Source organism: Sus scrofa, chromosome 13 (genome assembly GCF_054392235.1).
Source record: "Sus scrofa isolate SSC_HxYL_T2T_F1_AM1 chromosome 13, Sscrofa_HxYL_maternal_Yorkshire_Landrace_v2.0, whole genome shotgun sequence".
In the NCBI taxonomy this organism is placed as follows: Eukaryota; Metazoa; Chordata; class Mammalia; order Artiodactyla; family Suidae; genus Sus; species Sus scrofa.
Window position 1 is genome coordinate 130,595,228 of NC_139395.1, and position 14,704 is coordinate 130,609,931.

Genomic DNA, 14,704 nt, shown 5'->3' on the forward strand with positions numbered 1-14,704 from the left:
AAATGTATGCTTGGTCAATTTCAAATCAATTACATGACATTTTAGGTGACTTTCTACACCAAACGAATAAGAAGAAATTCAGTGCAATTTTTTTTTTTCATTTTTGGTCTTTTTAGGGCTGCACCTGAAGCCTATGGAAGTTCCCAGGCTAGAGGTCAAATGGGAGCTGTAGTTGTCAGCCTACACCACAGCCACAGCAACAGCAACACAGGATCTAAGCCAAGTCTGTGATGTACACCACAGCTCATGGTGATGACAGGTCTTTAACCCACTGAGTAAGGCCAGGGATTGAACCCGTGTCCCCATGGGTACTAGTTGGTTCGTTATTGCTGAGCCACAACGGAACTCCCCAGTGCAAGATATTTTAAATTGTTTAGTACTCTTCTTGCATTATCTCTCTACATCTTGGTTTTTGAAGGCAGTGTGGAAATGATTTATCAGCTATAGAACCCTAACAACCCCAGGTCACATTTTGTGTTCCCTTACAAAAAGACATGTAATTTTTTGGTCAGGAAATAATAGGGTGTATCCACTGGTCAAAGCCAAATTGGGTATTGGTTTTAAGTGTTTTATCTACTTGAGATATTTTAAATGTTATTTTTAGTTTTTTTTTTATTACATAAGTGAAGATATTCTGCAATCTGCCATTTTTACTTATTTACAACAAAGTTGTCAAAACTCATCCTTTTCTTTTATGGTTGTGTGGGGAAAAACATTACTCTTTAAGATCATTGGAACTTAAAATATTAGCTTGTAACTTTACATGTCAATGAGTTGAAATAGTTTGGCAAAAACTTTGTGAATATTAAAAATTAAAGGAAGTATGGTTAATGATATATTTCCTTATTATAATTAAATATAGATGAGAAATTACTGCTATTCTAATTTGGAACTTAATTTGATAGAAAGCACATACTCAAACCTTCTCAAATGTTTGTTGAGCCATAAGAGAATAAAACAACAGGGTTCATTTCTTGCCCTCAGTGGATGTACAGTTTAGAGGGAATATAAGGTAGAAAAAGTAACTCTAATCAAAAGCAAAGTGGGAAATGTCAAACACCTTAAGGAATTTGGAAAAGGCTATCTCTAGCAAAAGATAAAAGAAGAATCTGGGAGGAGCTGGTACCTTTGAGGTATTTCTGGAAGGATGCTACATGAAGGAATCCTCCTGGGGAGAGCAGCCTGTGAGGTCTGTGTAATTTAGAGACCATTTGTGTTTCATTTATATGTGGAGGTAAAGGCATTGTCAGGCTTGGCCTAGGGACTTAACCAAAGGTAAATCCTTTCCAGCTACAAAATCCCTTAGGACATCTTGTCCCATTCTGACCTGAGGGCATTTATGCTTGCTGATCCCTTGGCCTGGAATGCTTGCTCTCAAATATCTGCAAGGCTGGTTCCCTCAGGTCCTTTAGGTTCAAACCTGTGACCACACTACTAAAATTTTAGCTACCACTCTGATCCCTCTTCCCTGCTTTGTCTCCACATACTTATTACCATATATTATATTATTCTCATCTATTTTATTTACCTGTTGCCCCTCACTAGAGTGCATGCTTAGGAAGGCATGGATTTTTTTTAATGTTTCTTACCCCAAACCCTGTAACGGTGCTTGATGGATAGTGTGCATTCAGGAGGTATTTGTAACACAGTTGAGTGAAGGAATGAATGTAGAAAAACTCAATTGTTCCAAAATTTCACTTTAAAGCAGTTATTTTAGATGTCAACACAGTTCTAAGCTGAATATGCCTTCTCAGTGTGATGTGTGATATGAGTCAGCATCTGATGGCTGTTGTGACCACCTATGTAACCTTGGGCAAGTCACCTGACCCCTTTGCATCTCAGTTTCTGTATTTGTAAAATATGATGATAAAGTCTCTATCTCATAAGATTATTGAGTTATGTTTACATGAGTCTGGCATATAGCAGTTGCTCTATAAGTGTTTACTGTGATTATTTTCTTTTATAGATTGAGATTGGCTCTGCTATCCAATATTTGTCAAGTACTCTGAGGAGAGACCAGATTCTTTAGGTTTTTTTTCAAACACAGTTTCATTCTTTCCTTCTGCGTGGACTATGCAGGCCTTGCCCAAGACCTTGTCTTCCAGCCTCCTCACCTTTAGCACCTCACCTTTTATAGGTGACCTTTTCTCAACTCAACTTCCCTCATCTTCCTTTGTGCCCACACTTCTGGGCATGGAGTGTGTGCTCAGCCCACCTCTGTGTTCATCATTATCCTCACTGGTTTTGGTATTTTCCCTGGCCTTGCCATTCCAAGGCATAATCTATCCCTTCTGCTCTTCATTGCACCACGGGGAATTGTCTTATCTGAATTTCATCATTCTGTAATACCCAATCATTGTTAAACCTTTTCTGTCTTTGACTGTGAAATCCATTCTTTATCATGCAAACAAAGAAAGAGAGTCTTGCTTAAATGTTTTTAATTGACATTGGCCTGCTTACATTGATGATGAGAAAATGCCATTCTCTTCTTATTCCATCAGTTGATTTTTTTTGGTCTTCCCTACTTTCTCAGTTTAGGTCTGAGAACCTAATGGAACCCTGACTATTTATTTTAGATGTTGGAACAAACTGTCCTTATGCAGTTGAGTTTCTTGAGTATCATTGTGTCCAGTGGCTTTTTTTTTTTTTTTTTTTTTTTGCCTTTTCTAGGGCTGCTTCCGCAGTGTATGGAGGTTCCCAGGCTAGGGGTCTAATTGGAGCTGTAGCCACCGGCCTACGCCAGAGCCACAGCAACGCGGGATCCAAGCCGCGTCTGGGACCTACACCACAGCTCAGGGCAACATCGGATCCTTAACCCACTGAGCGAGGCCAGGGGTCTAACCCACAACCTCACGGTTCCTAGTTGGATTCGTTAACCACTGAACCACAACGGGAACTCCATGTGTCCAGTGGCTCTTAAGCAGCAGCTCAAGCTTTGTCTCTCTCCCATTCCAGATCCTTGAGATCTAGGAGAACAGGTCCACAGAGGCTTACCTTTCAGGTCAGCCTCTTCTCAGACAGGGAGCTGGATGCACCCTATGACCTTTCTATCTCTGGAACCACTAGGGTACTCAAGACTGCTGCCCAGAGTTTCTGTACTTGGGATATGCAGCAAAGCTGCCTCCAGGTAAGAAGTGGACCTTGTTTGATTAGCAGAGACTCATTTGGGGCATTATAAAAAGAAATGGAGAAAAATGTTAAATAAACCAATATTTTTAAGTAAAAGACCCTCCTTTTTGCTATAAGGCATTCCTGGATTGAGCAGCCAAATGCAGAAAAATGAAAAATGGGCTCTCTTTTTCCTTATAGACTCTGTGTTCACTCCATAGCCGACAGTAAGTTAAAAATACTTGGCTGGTGAGAAAGGTGAGAAATGGATGATTCAGTCCCTCCAAATTAAGAATCTGCTGCTAAAATGGAAGGCTGGTCAGATCCAGCATTGAGAGGTGTTGTTTTTAGGTTCCTTCCTACTAGGCAAAATTCAAGTAGTGAGAAGCAGGGGCTGCCTGTATTGAGACCTAAAAACCTCTATAAAGGTGACAAAAATGTCAACATGACAATTTTGTAGAAAAAAAGTTTTACTCTTCCTCCTGCTTAGAAAGACCAGGGAGAACTCGTAACATAGGACTTCTTGTTATAAACCTGGATCCTGTTTGCTAAACACTCTCCTCTGGTGGGGCGCCTCCTCTCATTTTAGATGCCACCACAGGACCTGTTTATGACCCTGGGCTGCTGCTCTCCCACAGCCGCTTATTTTGGCTCCCAGTCAGTCAAGGTGCTAATTGTGCTTATGAATACCTCCCAGCTATTCTTATCGCATTGTTTCATTCAGTTCTCCTTGGCGTTTAGAGATGCCTTTTGACTTTTTTCCCCCTAGTGCTGACACTTGAGGCTCCACTGAGTTGAGAGCTCTACTTTTGACTGTTAACATCTATCCCTTTACCTCTTTGACTGTTTTTTCTCCCCTCCCCATGGCCACCATCCTTTTTTTTTTTTTTTAATAACATTTTTAGAGTAGTTTTAGAAAAATACAGAAAAAATGAAAATAGAGTCCAGGGAGTTCCCCCAAATTCATGGCTCAGTTTTCTCCATTGTTAGAACCCAACATTACTATGGCATACTTGGATTCTATACCTTATTCAGATGTCCTTGTTTTGTTTGTTTTGTTTTAATAGCTGCACTTGTGGCATATGGAAATTCCTGGGCTAGGGGTCTAATCGGAGCTGCAGCTGAGGGCTACACCACAGCCACAGCAATGCCAGAACTGAGCCACATCTGCGACCTGCACCATAGCTCATGGCAATGCCAGATCCTTAACCCTCTGAGTGAGGCCAGGGATTGAACTTGCATTCTTATGGATGCTATGTTGGGTTCCCAAACTGCCAAGCCACAATGGGAAATCCTCCTTGGTATTTTTTTAAGATCGTTTTCCCCTTCCAGAATCCCATCCGGGAAATCACATTACTTTCAGAAGTCATGTCACCTTAGACTTCTCTTGACTGTGACAGTTTTTCAAATTCACCTGGTTTTTGAAGATCTTGATGGCTTTGGAAAATCCTCCTCAGGAATGTAGAATATTTCTCAGTTGGAATATACTCATTTTCCTTGTGAGTAGACTGGGGTTTTGAGCTTTGTGAAGAAAACTACAGAAGTAAAACATCATCCTCATCAAATCTTATCATGGGTCCATGCTGTCAATATGACTTTCACTAATGTTTGCCATAATAACTCAACTGAGGTAGTTTTCTCAGATTTTTATATTGTAAAGTTATTCTTTCCCCCTGCTTTCACACTGTACTCTTTGGAAGAAAGTTACTATAACATCTCATGCTTAAAGAGTAATTGAGAATTATGCTCAATCTCCTTGAGGGCCAAGTACCTGCATAAATTATTTGAAATCCATCTGCAAGGAAGATGTGTCTGTTCTCCTCCATTCATTCATTCACTCATTCATTCATTCTTTAATCTTTTAAAATTTAATATCAGTATGTACAGATGGTTACATGTTTTATCTTTTTGGTTGTAATTCAGTACTACTTAATTTTGTTCCCTAAATATTGGGAACCAACTTTACTTTTAAAGAATCATTTGCCACTCTCCTTCCCTTAACATTTTTTTTTTTTGCAAAATTTTAATTTTTTTTTGTTTTGTTTTGTTTTTTTGTGTTTTTTTTGTTTTTTTTTGTTTTTCCCCAAACTTTTTCATTATATTTGGTATTGTGAACTTTGGTGTTCCTGTTGGAATTATTTTGGCAATAGAGTATTTTATTTTATTTTTTATTTTATTTATTTATTTTTTTTGTCTTTTGTTGCTATTTCTTGGGCCGCTCCCGCAGCATATGGAGGTTCCCAGGCTAGGGGTCGAATCGGAGCTGTAGCCACCGGCCTACGCCAGAGCCACAGCAACGCGGGATCCGAGCCGTGTCTGCAACCTACACCACAGCTCACGGCAACGCCGGATCGTTAACCCACTGAGCAAGGGCAGGGACCGAACCTGCAACCTCATGGTTCCTAGTCGGATTCGTTAACCACTGCGCCACGATGGGAACTCCAAATTTTAATTTTTTAATTTCCACTAAAGTTTATTGTCTGTCTTTCCACAGATTCTTAAACTTCTTTACATGTTTTACTTGGGGAAAACAATATATATTTTTCATAGTCCTTTTAACTCTATTCAAGATCTAGCTTCCTCATCTGTAAAATGGGAAGAATCTATCTTTTAAAAAATGTATTATTTTCCATCATTATATATCTCAAGAGATTGGATACAGTTCCCTGTGCTATACCATAGGACTTCATTGCTTACCCATTCTAAATATAATAGTGTGAATCTACTAATCCTAAATTCCTAGTCCATCCCACTCCCTCCCCTCTCCCCCTTGACAACCACAAGTATGTTCTCCACGTCTGTGAGTCTGTTTCTGTTTTGTAGGTAGGCTCATTTGTGCCATATTTTAGAGTCCACGTATAAGTGATATCATATGGTGTTTGTCCTCTTTCTGACTTACCTCACTTACCCCTTAACATTCTTGTTTATTGTAGTATGGCTTAGAGTTTAAATCATATCAACTCAGTTCCAGACAGCTATTTATAAGGGTTTTTCTTCCAGATACTTCCCTTCTTTTCTCTTCCATTATCTTAAGACATTTATAAAAATAATTTATGCATAGAACCCTGCTGATGGAAATGCTTCTAGTTTTAGAAATCTGCCCATATTCACTGAGAAACTGCCCACCCTTGGTTACACTTTTGCTAATTTAGTTTTCATCATGTCTTGTGTGTAGCATCTTGAATACTGACACTTAATAAATATGAAATGATGATCAATACCAGGCATTAAATATTCTCAGTTGAGAACATAATGAATAGAAACAAAAGGTATGATAAAATCATTGTTTCCTTTGTAGCTGGTTAGCCCAGTTTGAATGTTCTAGAAACATATGATAGAACATCATGTTGTCCAAAATATAAAGAGAATCTATTTCCAGAAGTCTTTTGGAGGGCAAATGGACATTTTGAACTCATAAATCTGTTGCTCATTATAGATTTTTCTTTATTATGTTTTTCAAGTTCATCTTGAGCCAGAAATTCCTGCATGACCCTATCTGATAGAGATTTTTAATTTTTACTTTCCCACCACATTTCAACCAGTTGGTTTCTTTGCCCAAGGAAGGGTTAACTTATTATTTGACTAAAATCCTCCATCTACTATAATGGCCTTAACATATTCTTCTCTACTGAGATACTAGACATGTGCTGTATTCCGGTTATTAGAAATGGAGGTCAGAAAATCTGTACCTACTCCCTAGACAGAATACCTTTTAAATGTTGTTCCCTGGTTGACTTGAACCCAATGTTCTTTAGGAACAATTTATGCTTTGTTCAAATGGCAGTCACTGGCATGCTTTTTATGAGAGAAGAATTACTCTTGTTTCATCCTGGCTGGCTTATAGTGGGTCTCTTCAATGTCTCTGATGCATGATGTTTGCAAGCCAGACCACTCTTCTATGACTCCATGAAGGTTTCTCAGTTTATTTCTGCTCTGATCTAGCCCTTCCAGGGTTTAAGGATAGTGTATGATACTTTTTACCTACTCTGTAGTGTTGATGTTATCATTAAAAGAAAAAATTCCATGGTGTATTTCACAAAAGTTTGAAAGTGACAGGTTTCTAGTTAATCTTTTCTTTGGGGTCCATTTATGTAAATATTATGAGACTTTTATCTGATTGCTCACTTTTGAGTCTAGCAGTGTGTGTTAGAGTACAGGGACATATAAAGGCAGCACTAGGAAAATTGGAATGAGACTTGCAAAGGGGCCATAGTCAGGGTGTAAGACCTTCTTGGCACATGAGAGGCTAACAGTGTCTAACATAGAGACAACTCTAATGTTAGAGGTACATGTTTCTGCTCTCTTGGTCACAGAGCATTGGAGAAAGACTTTGGGTTTGGGAATTTCTTCTTCTGAGCTCTAGTTTGGCTTTGCCTCTAACTGGTTAGGAAACCAACTACAAGTCACTTAAACTCTCTAGACCCTTGCTGCCTCATAGTGGATTAGACTAAGACATGTTTAACTTTAAGGTCCTGTGATCCTTTAATAGATTTTGAAAAATGTTCACAAAGATGCCTTATTTTCCAGGTTAACAGAGGATTGAATTTTGTGTATATATATATATATAAGAAAAAAGGATAGGTATAATCATCTCAAGCAACACAAACAAGATGAAAGAAAAAAATGGATTTGAATACATTCCTTCCACACAGATATGTTGAGTGCATGCTGCTGAGAATACAATAGTGAATATGATACAGTCCCTGCCCTCAAAGATGCTGAAGTTTAGACACAAAACATGCCAGTTCCTTCCTCCTCTTCTCTACACTCCTATCCTCTCCTGAAGGAAACCCAGGCTGGCATCAAATCTCTGGTTGGCTTTTTCCAAAAGCTTCAATATCCCAGAGTTGCAGATGGGTGGGGCTGAGACTCTTTAGGAGCTAAATGAATTCAAGAGATTTCCTAGAAGTGACAGTTCCTCTAGTCTCATTATTGTCATGTTTTTGGACTATAAATCACTATACAACCTACTTATTACCTAGTTCCCAAGCTATTAGCATATGTGGTACCTTTTTGCAGATAAGGAAATATATCCCCTCCAGACAAATTGCAGAAATGTGGCTCCTCTGTGGACCAGTTAAGGAAAGGCCCCCATCCTACAGGCAGGTTCAATCCCTCATCAGGGTACCCTGTGCTTTGAGCACATAGCAGGATCTCAGTTGCCTGTCCTGCCCTGAAGAACTGTATACCTCTGCCTGTGTGCTACCTTGCCAGGGAATCTAGGAGTCTTCCTTAGCACAATGCTTCTGTCCAGACCTTTACCAGGAAAACATAATCTCTGGGAGTTGCTATCCTAACAGCACCAGGCTATAAAGACAGCATCTATTTCTTCATGTTTAAAATATGGCACCATATGTGTGAGTTGCCTCAGGGTTTGGGTGACAAGGCATCCTATTTTTGTCAGATTGTTCTGGTTTTTACTACTCCCCCCCCCCCCCCCCCACAGTGTCCTGAGAAGTCCTTCTGAGTAGCAGTGTGTCCTCTTTGAAAAATCAAACCTTTCCTGCAGGATCACAGCCCATGAAATGAGACTATGTAGCGGAATGTTTAGAAGCCCAGCAGCCAATGGCTCTGTGAAAGCCTTATTCTGTACCACATACCTTCTAATTTAATTGGCCTAATGAGTTCAGGCCAATGTGACTAAGTGATCAATTAGGTTCAAGTTATAAGATATTTAAAAATAGGATTAGAGAAGAAAAAAGACATTTGGCAAATTGACTACAGGACAGGGCAGCTGAGAATTCTAGATTTAACAACTGGATGCTTACTTTCTTTATATATATTTTTCCTATCCCTTGAATGCTATGTCATAACAAAACCTACTTAGATGTGCTTGCTTGCTCTTATTTCACTGAAATTCATTGTGCAATACCCCCTCTGTTTTGATTTAAAATATTTTTCTTTATCTCAACCACAATAAGCCAGAAATTCTGTCTAGTATGAAACATTCAAGAACCAATGAATGCCTGCTATCTGGAAAAGTGAAATGTCTCTATAGAATTCTTATTACCTTTAGACATTGTTAGTATATTCTGTGAAAAACAATACAAAAGAAAACATGAGTTTTAACCTTGTCATGTAACATTAGTTCTGTTTAAATATTAGCTGCTTGGTTCTTATTTGTCTGGTTCAGTGGTTGATTGGCCAAGGAGGGAATTTCAGCATATGGATTTTTTCCCCCTCTTTTTCAAATGGTTATTAGTGGGAAGAAGTCCTTGGGTCACCTCAGGCCAGTAATTGAAAGTGCTTGAGACAGACATTCTTCTAGCTCTGGGAAGGTTAGAAATTGGGTGTACTTATCAAGCTCAGCTGGTTTTCCAGTAATTTTCTGTGTTTGTTATAAATGTGGGTACTCTGCAGCCTATGGAGTTTCACTGTGTTAGTTTACAAAGACCTTGGTTTTGTTTTTTAAAAGGTTGATTTTGTTTTAGAACTTGGGTCAAACTAAAAAGTATGAATTGGCTCCTCAACTCTGGGAGCAGGAAGTGTTATATTTCTTTGTGTTCAGATAAATCTGGCTCTGTTCCCTGCTAACCCCTGTTTTTGCAAGATTGTTAAGAGTTTAATCGCATCTATTTTTGTTCTGCAACTTCCTTTGGTCATTCAAGGAAATTGGGGGTCTTATACCTTCCAGAAAATTCTAGGAAGAGCCTCTGGTCTGACTGCTGAAGTTGCTCTTTGAAGCACATGGATTTGGTGGCACAGGGTACACGTCCAGCTTGGCTACTGTATCTTTGATCCGTCCTAAATCAAGCCTAGACTTCATGTTATTAGCAGTTCCTATTGCATGGGCATTAGGTACACCCAGACAGTCTTTATTATTATTATTATTTTTTAGAAACTTCTGTGCTTTTCCTGTCTTGAACAATCCAGCTGTTTACTTTGGGAGCCTAAACTTAAGTTCTCTTCCTTGGGGTAACATCTAGATTACAAATCCTCACTCTCCCCTTGAGATGGAGGTAGGAAAAGAATCTCCCTTTCTTTCACAGTAAACCTACAAACATAGCTAAATTCTTAATCTGTGTTTCCTGCCATATTTGATGTCTTAATTTTTTTTTCCATATTCTTGAACTGTTGAGTAAGCTACTAGCATACATAGTTAAGGGTTATGTCACCAGGAAACTCTTTGATGTCTGTGATAATTTTGTTGTTACTGTTTTTTTTTTCTTCCTTTTTTTTCATAGGGGAAAGTATGAAGTCATCTTTCTCATTGCTCTCCTCTTTAAGTCCAAGAGCAAAGTACTTCTAAAAGGCAGGCTTTGTGGTTCGCATGGAATGTAAATAGCTCAAATGGCCCCACTTCCAAGAAGCCTTCTTTAACCCTAAGGCTGAATGAAGTAAGTGCATTCTTTTGTTTTCTACTGTATTCCCAGCAATACTTTGATCGCACAAACTCCCATCTCTAGAGAGTGCTCTGATTTTTCCTCTCATTCATTCCAAGAAGAAAGGTCAATATCAAGGACTATGTAGGACCAAGGGCCTTTTTGGGGGGTGGTGATATAAATTTCAGTGCTGTGAGAGAAGATAGAAGATGTTCTAGTAACCTCTAATTTACATATGGGTGTCAGTGAAAATGAGATTCAAATTTGGAGTTGTTTGGAAAGAGACACGTGTGTTCTTCATGGTACTACAAGTCAACCAGATGGAGGGAGGGTACAATGTTGGGTGAAAGTTGAAGGACAGAGGCAAAGCTGGGGTCCTGTTTTCCTCTCTGCTTGGTACCCTGGAAGATCTGGTCTCACCTGGTATGATTGGCTAGGGAGCTTTTACAACTCAGAGGAACCCAAAGAGAACTTAAGCTCTTGTTTTCTGTCATCTTTTCCTCCCCTGCCTGTTCTTAAAAGAATCTATTCCTGTTTCCCTAGTTTAAAAATAATTGTACTCTCTGTTGCTTTGTAGACATTTTCATTCTGATTTGAGTTGCTTGATTCTGATATTTGACCTGTGCTCTGTATAATATTTCTATTATTTTCAAACTTGCCTTGATGATCGATGTTCTCTGGTCTGTACAATTTCCCATTTATTAAGATGCCACATGTTATATCATTGCTGTGAATTTCATCCTCTGGAAATTTTCCTTGGCTTAAAGCTATATCAGGTCAGAAAAATGTGGCTACATGACATTTTAATAGAATGTAAACAAATACTTTAGAGGTCACTGTTTACTTCTGAGATTCTGGGGTTCAGACTTCTTAGAGGGCTGCAGCCTTAGAGGGGGGGATAAAGACTATTTTGGAAACAGCATCACCTCATGCCAGCCTGGAAATCAACACCAGGATAGGGAGTACTAAGAGAGCAGGCTGTCTTCTTACCACTGCCTTTTAATTTGATCAAGATATGGCTACACATTTATAATTTTTTAATTAAAAATCTGTATGGAAGGAGAGAGCTCATGGCTACCCCAGAAACCATGGTAAACATTTAGAAACTGCTAATCTGTCTATGGAGTTCATTTGAAAGAGAGAGAAGAACTGCAGAAAAGGACTGTGATCCAAGTGCCTTTAAAGATATGACTGTGCACATTTTTCCTGCACAGTCTTGTGCATCAACTTCTGCTCATTTTTTTTTTTTAAGGCCAGTGTTCAAAACAACATTTGGGATATTTGCCTGACTTTTGTGTGACTCTCGAGATGGGTTCAAATCCATGGATTAATGAAAATAACTGGCCTATAGCAAATGCTGAAAATGTTTTTGCAAACATGGGCCAAATTTTAGTTTTATTATAAAATGTAAATGGTTTTGAGTTTTGTACTAACATATCATACAAAAGTAATATGCTGTTCTTCCAGATGGGTTCAGTGTCTATGGCATGCTGTCTGCTACTCTAACATGTAGTTGATATAGAGGATGATGGTGAGGGAGGGACAGAAGTTTGTTCTTATGTGGGGAAATATGAAGGCTTTGTGGTTTATGGCAAGTAAGAGCTAGATTAAAAAAAAATACCACTGTAATAGCAGCTTTATCTAAATAGTTTTAGGGAAAATGGCAAAGAACCAATATTTTACTGAATGATTCATGCTAGGCATTGTGCTTTGTGCTTGACATGTATTATCTTGTTCATCATCACAGTAATCTGTGAGATGGGTATTCATTTTCCTTTTAACTGGGAATTCATTTGACTTTGGATTCTACAAATCATCTCTTTGTCCTGGTTACATATTAGATATGTGTATTTGAATATCTATTAAACAAAGGATGCATTGTTGGCAAGAGTCAAAAATATCTTCCATTTAGAAGCTGACCTGACTTGATTATGTTTCCAGTTTATGCATAGGTCTGCAAATACAGAACTGCAGGTCGTTTACTGTACGAATCCTTGTTCAGGCAACAAGTGGGGTTATAATCCAAACCGTAGTCCACTTGCCATGGTGCATGCTTTGGTCAAGATTGTGTCTGCTGGGAGGAAGCACCTTTTTCTAGTTTGCTTATCTGTATTTGCTGTGACTCTGCTGATGCAGATCCCTTGCAGCAAAGGAACAGCCCAGGAAAGAAACTTTGAAACTTTAGTATCCTCTTGGTCCTGGTATCTTGGAATGTTTGTCTCTTCATTTTCCCCTTCTTTGTCATATGTCTTGGGCCTATCCCTTGGAACTCCATTTGTCCTGACTGCTGGTCTCACTATGGGACTGGACAGGAAAATGGCTGGTCTGAGTAACCTCCTTCTCTTCCTCTCTCCACTTACCACTGGGCCTGGGGAGTGGGCACTGATCCAATGTCTCTTGACCTTTTCTAGGCATTGCTTTTTATCAACTGCTTAGTGCATATTCACATTATCCTTATATTCTTTCCCCTAAAACTCCATAGATGGCCAGGAATGTATACATGTATTTAAAACCCCAGAGTTTCAAACTTTGGGAAATAGTTTAAAGAAAAAATTGATTGAAATGCTGTCGATTCTTTAGCAAATATGTATAGCTACATAGATAAATGAGTTTTAAAAAAATACAAAGAGGAAAGGATTGTAAATTAATTTAAAAATGTTCATTAAACATCTGCTTGATCTGCATGTAGCAGTATATTACATGCAGAAACAGAATACGAAAAAATTAAGATGTGAAAATGAAATTATAATTTAGTTTAAAAAGATGTGAAAACCATCAATGTAACATATCTCATATTTAACCTAAGTGTTCGGAGACAGGGACACCATGGTATCAGATATGTTCTCCAAGCTCTGACTCTTATGTTCCATGCCATCCTGCAAAGTTGGCTGATCTTTGGTCTTCATTTCCTTTATCTGTAAGTGAAACTCAGCTCTGTAATATCTTCCTCCCAGGATATTATGTGCCTGGAATGAGATAATGGATGCACAATACTTTAAAACGTATAAAGCTCTTTATATATTTAAGTAAACCTTAACATTAATCATCTTTTGCTCTTTACAAAGAAAGATGAAAAGAGTACTGATAGTTTCTTTCAAAAAATAATTTTTCTTTTTTGAATAACATATTTCGTGTGAAAAATGTGGCAAGACTAAGGTATAAAGTAAAATATAAAAAAAACCCACAAAATAAACTATAACCCCCCAGTGATAAGTATGGTTCATGTTTATATATGATTTTTAAAATCTTCTATAAATTTACATTAATTTTTCAAAGCTGATATACTGTTATATACAATTTTAAACCTATTATTCAACTTTATATCAGTTTAAAGCTTTTATAGAAAGCAAAAAAAAAAAATTAAACAAACAAAAAAGGAGTTCCCATCATGGCTCAGTGGTAATGAACCCAACTAGTATGCATGAGAACATGGGTTCAATTCCTGGCCTCACTCAGTGGTTTAAGGATCCCACATTGCCGTGAGCTTCAGTGTAGGTCACAGATACAGCTTGGTTCTGGCATTGCTGTGGCTGTGGTGCAGGTAAGCAGCTGCAGCTCTGATTCAACCCCTAGCCTGGGAACTTCCATTTGCCATGGGTGTGGCCCTAAAAAGACCAAAAAGAAAAAAAAAAAAGGAAGATTTACAGGAAGCACATGGAGAGCCATCTTTCTAGGCTATCAGCAAATATCAGTTTTAGATCTATTTCAGTGATTTTTGCCCAGTAGCACTTCCTAACATTTTCATTGGATTTATATACAAAATTGACACATCTCTGTAGTCATTTATGTATAAACTCAAAATATAGTAATTTTTCCTTTATCATGTTAAACATTTTTAACCAAAACATATATGTTCAGGCTTTCAAATCATGTCCTCTTTCATGAGGTGAGAAACTCAATCTCAAGACACTCAAATAAGAATATCTTAAGTGAAACAATAATATATGGAAACACTAAAATTCCTGGTTGCTTTTCTTGACCCCTCATGCTATGGTGTAAATAAAACTTTAAAAACGCTGGAGGAATTCTCAAATATCTTGGCAGTGTAGAGGTTTTGGGGGTGGGGGGCGGTGGAGATTACCTGGAAGTTTAATTCTTTTGCAAATTGGGATTTTTTTTTCTTTTTTTTTTAATGCTTTTCTTAGTTGAAGGCACACTGGGAGTTTCACATCATATATATATTTTAAAAAACTCAGTTTCCCAGGGACACTGGTAAATATACTTTGTCTCCTTTGGGCCATTTAATTTGTGTCATTTGTCTCATCTTGCTTGAT

At 38.2% G+C, this 14,704-nt stretch overlaps 1 protein-coding gene across 14 annotated transcripts in view; it reads left to right on the forward strand.

The window, feature by feature from the left end:
* LOC106505748 (uncharacterized) overlaps positions 1–14,704 on the forward strand; it is a 1,225,997-nt gene that overhangs the window by 409,169 nt on the left and 802,124 nt on the right. For 10 of the 14 annotated variants that reach the window (XR_014824361.1, XR_014824368.1, XR_002338112.2 and 7 more), the window contains one exon: positions 10,293–10,445. The exons of the other annotated variants lie outside the window; for them this stretch is intronic. The gene's annotated coding sequence lies outside the window, so the exon portion shown is untranslated. Of the gene's footprint in view, positions 1–10,292; positions 10,446–14,704 lie in introns of those variants that run through there. 14 annotated transcript variants of the gene reach the window in all.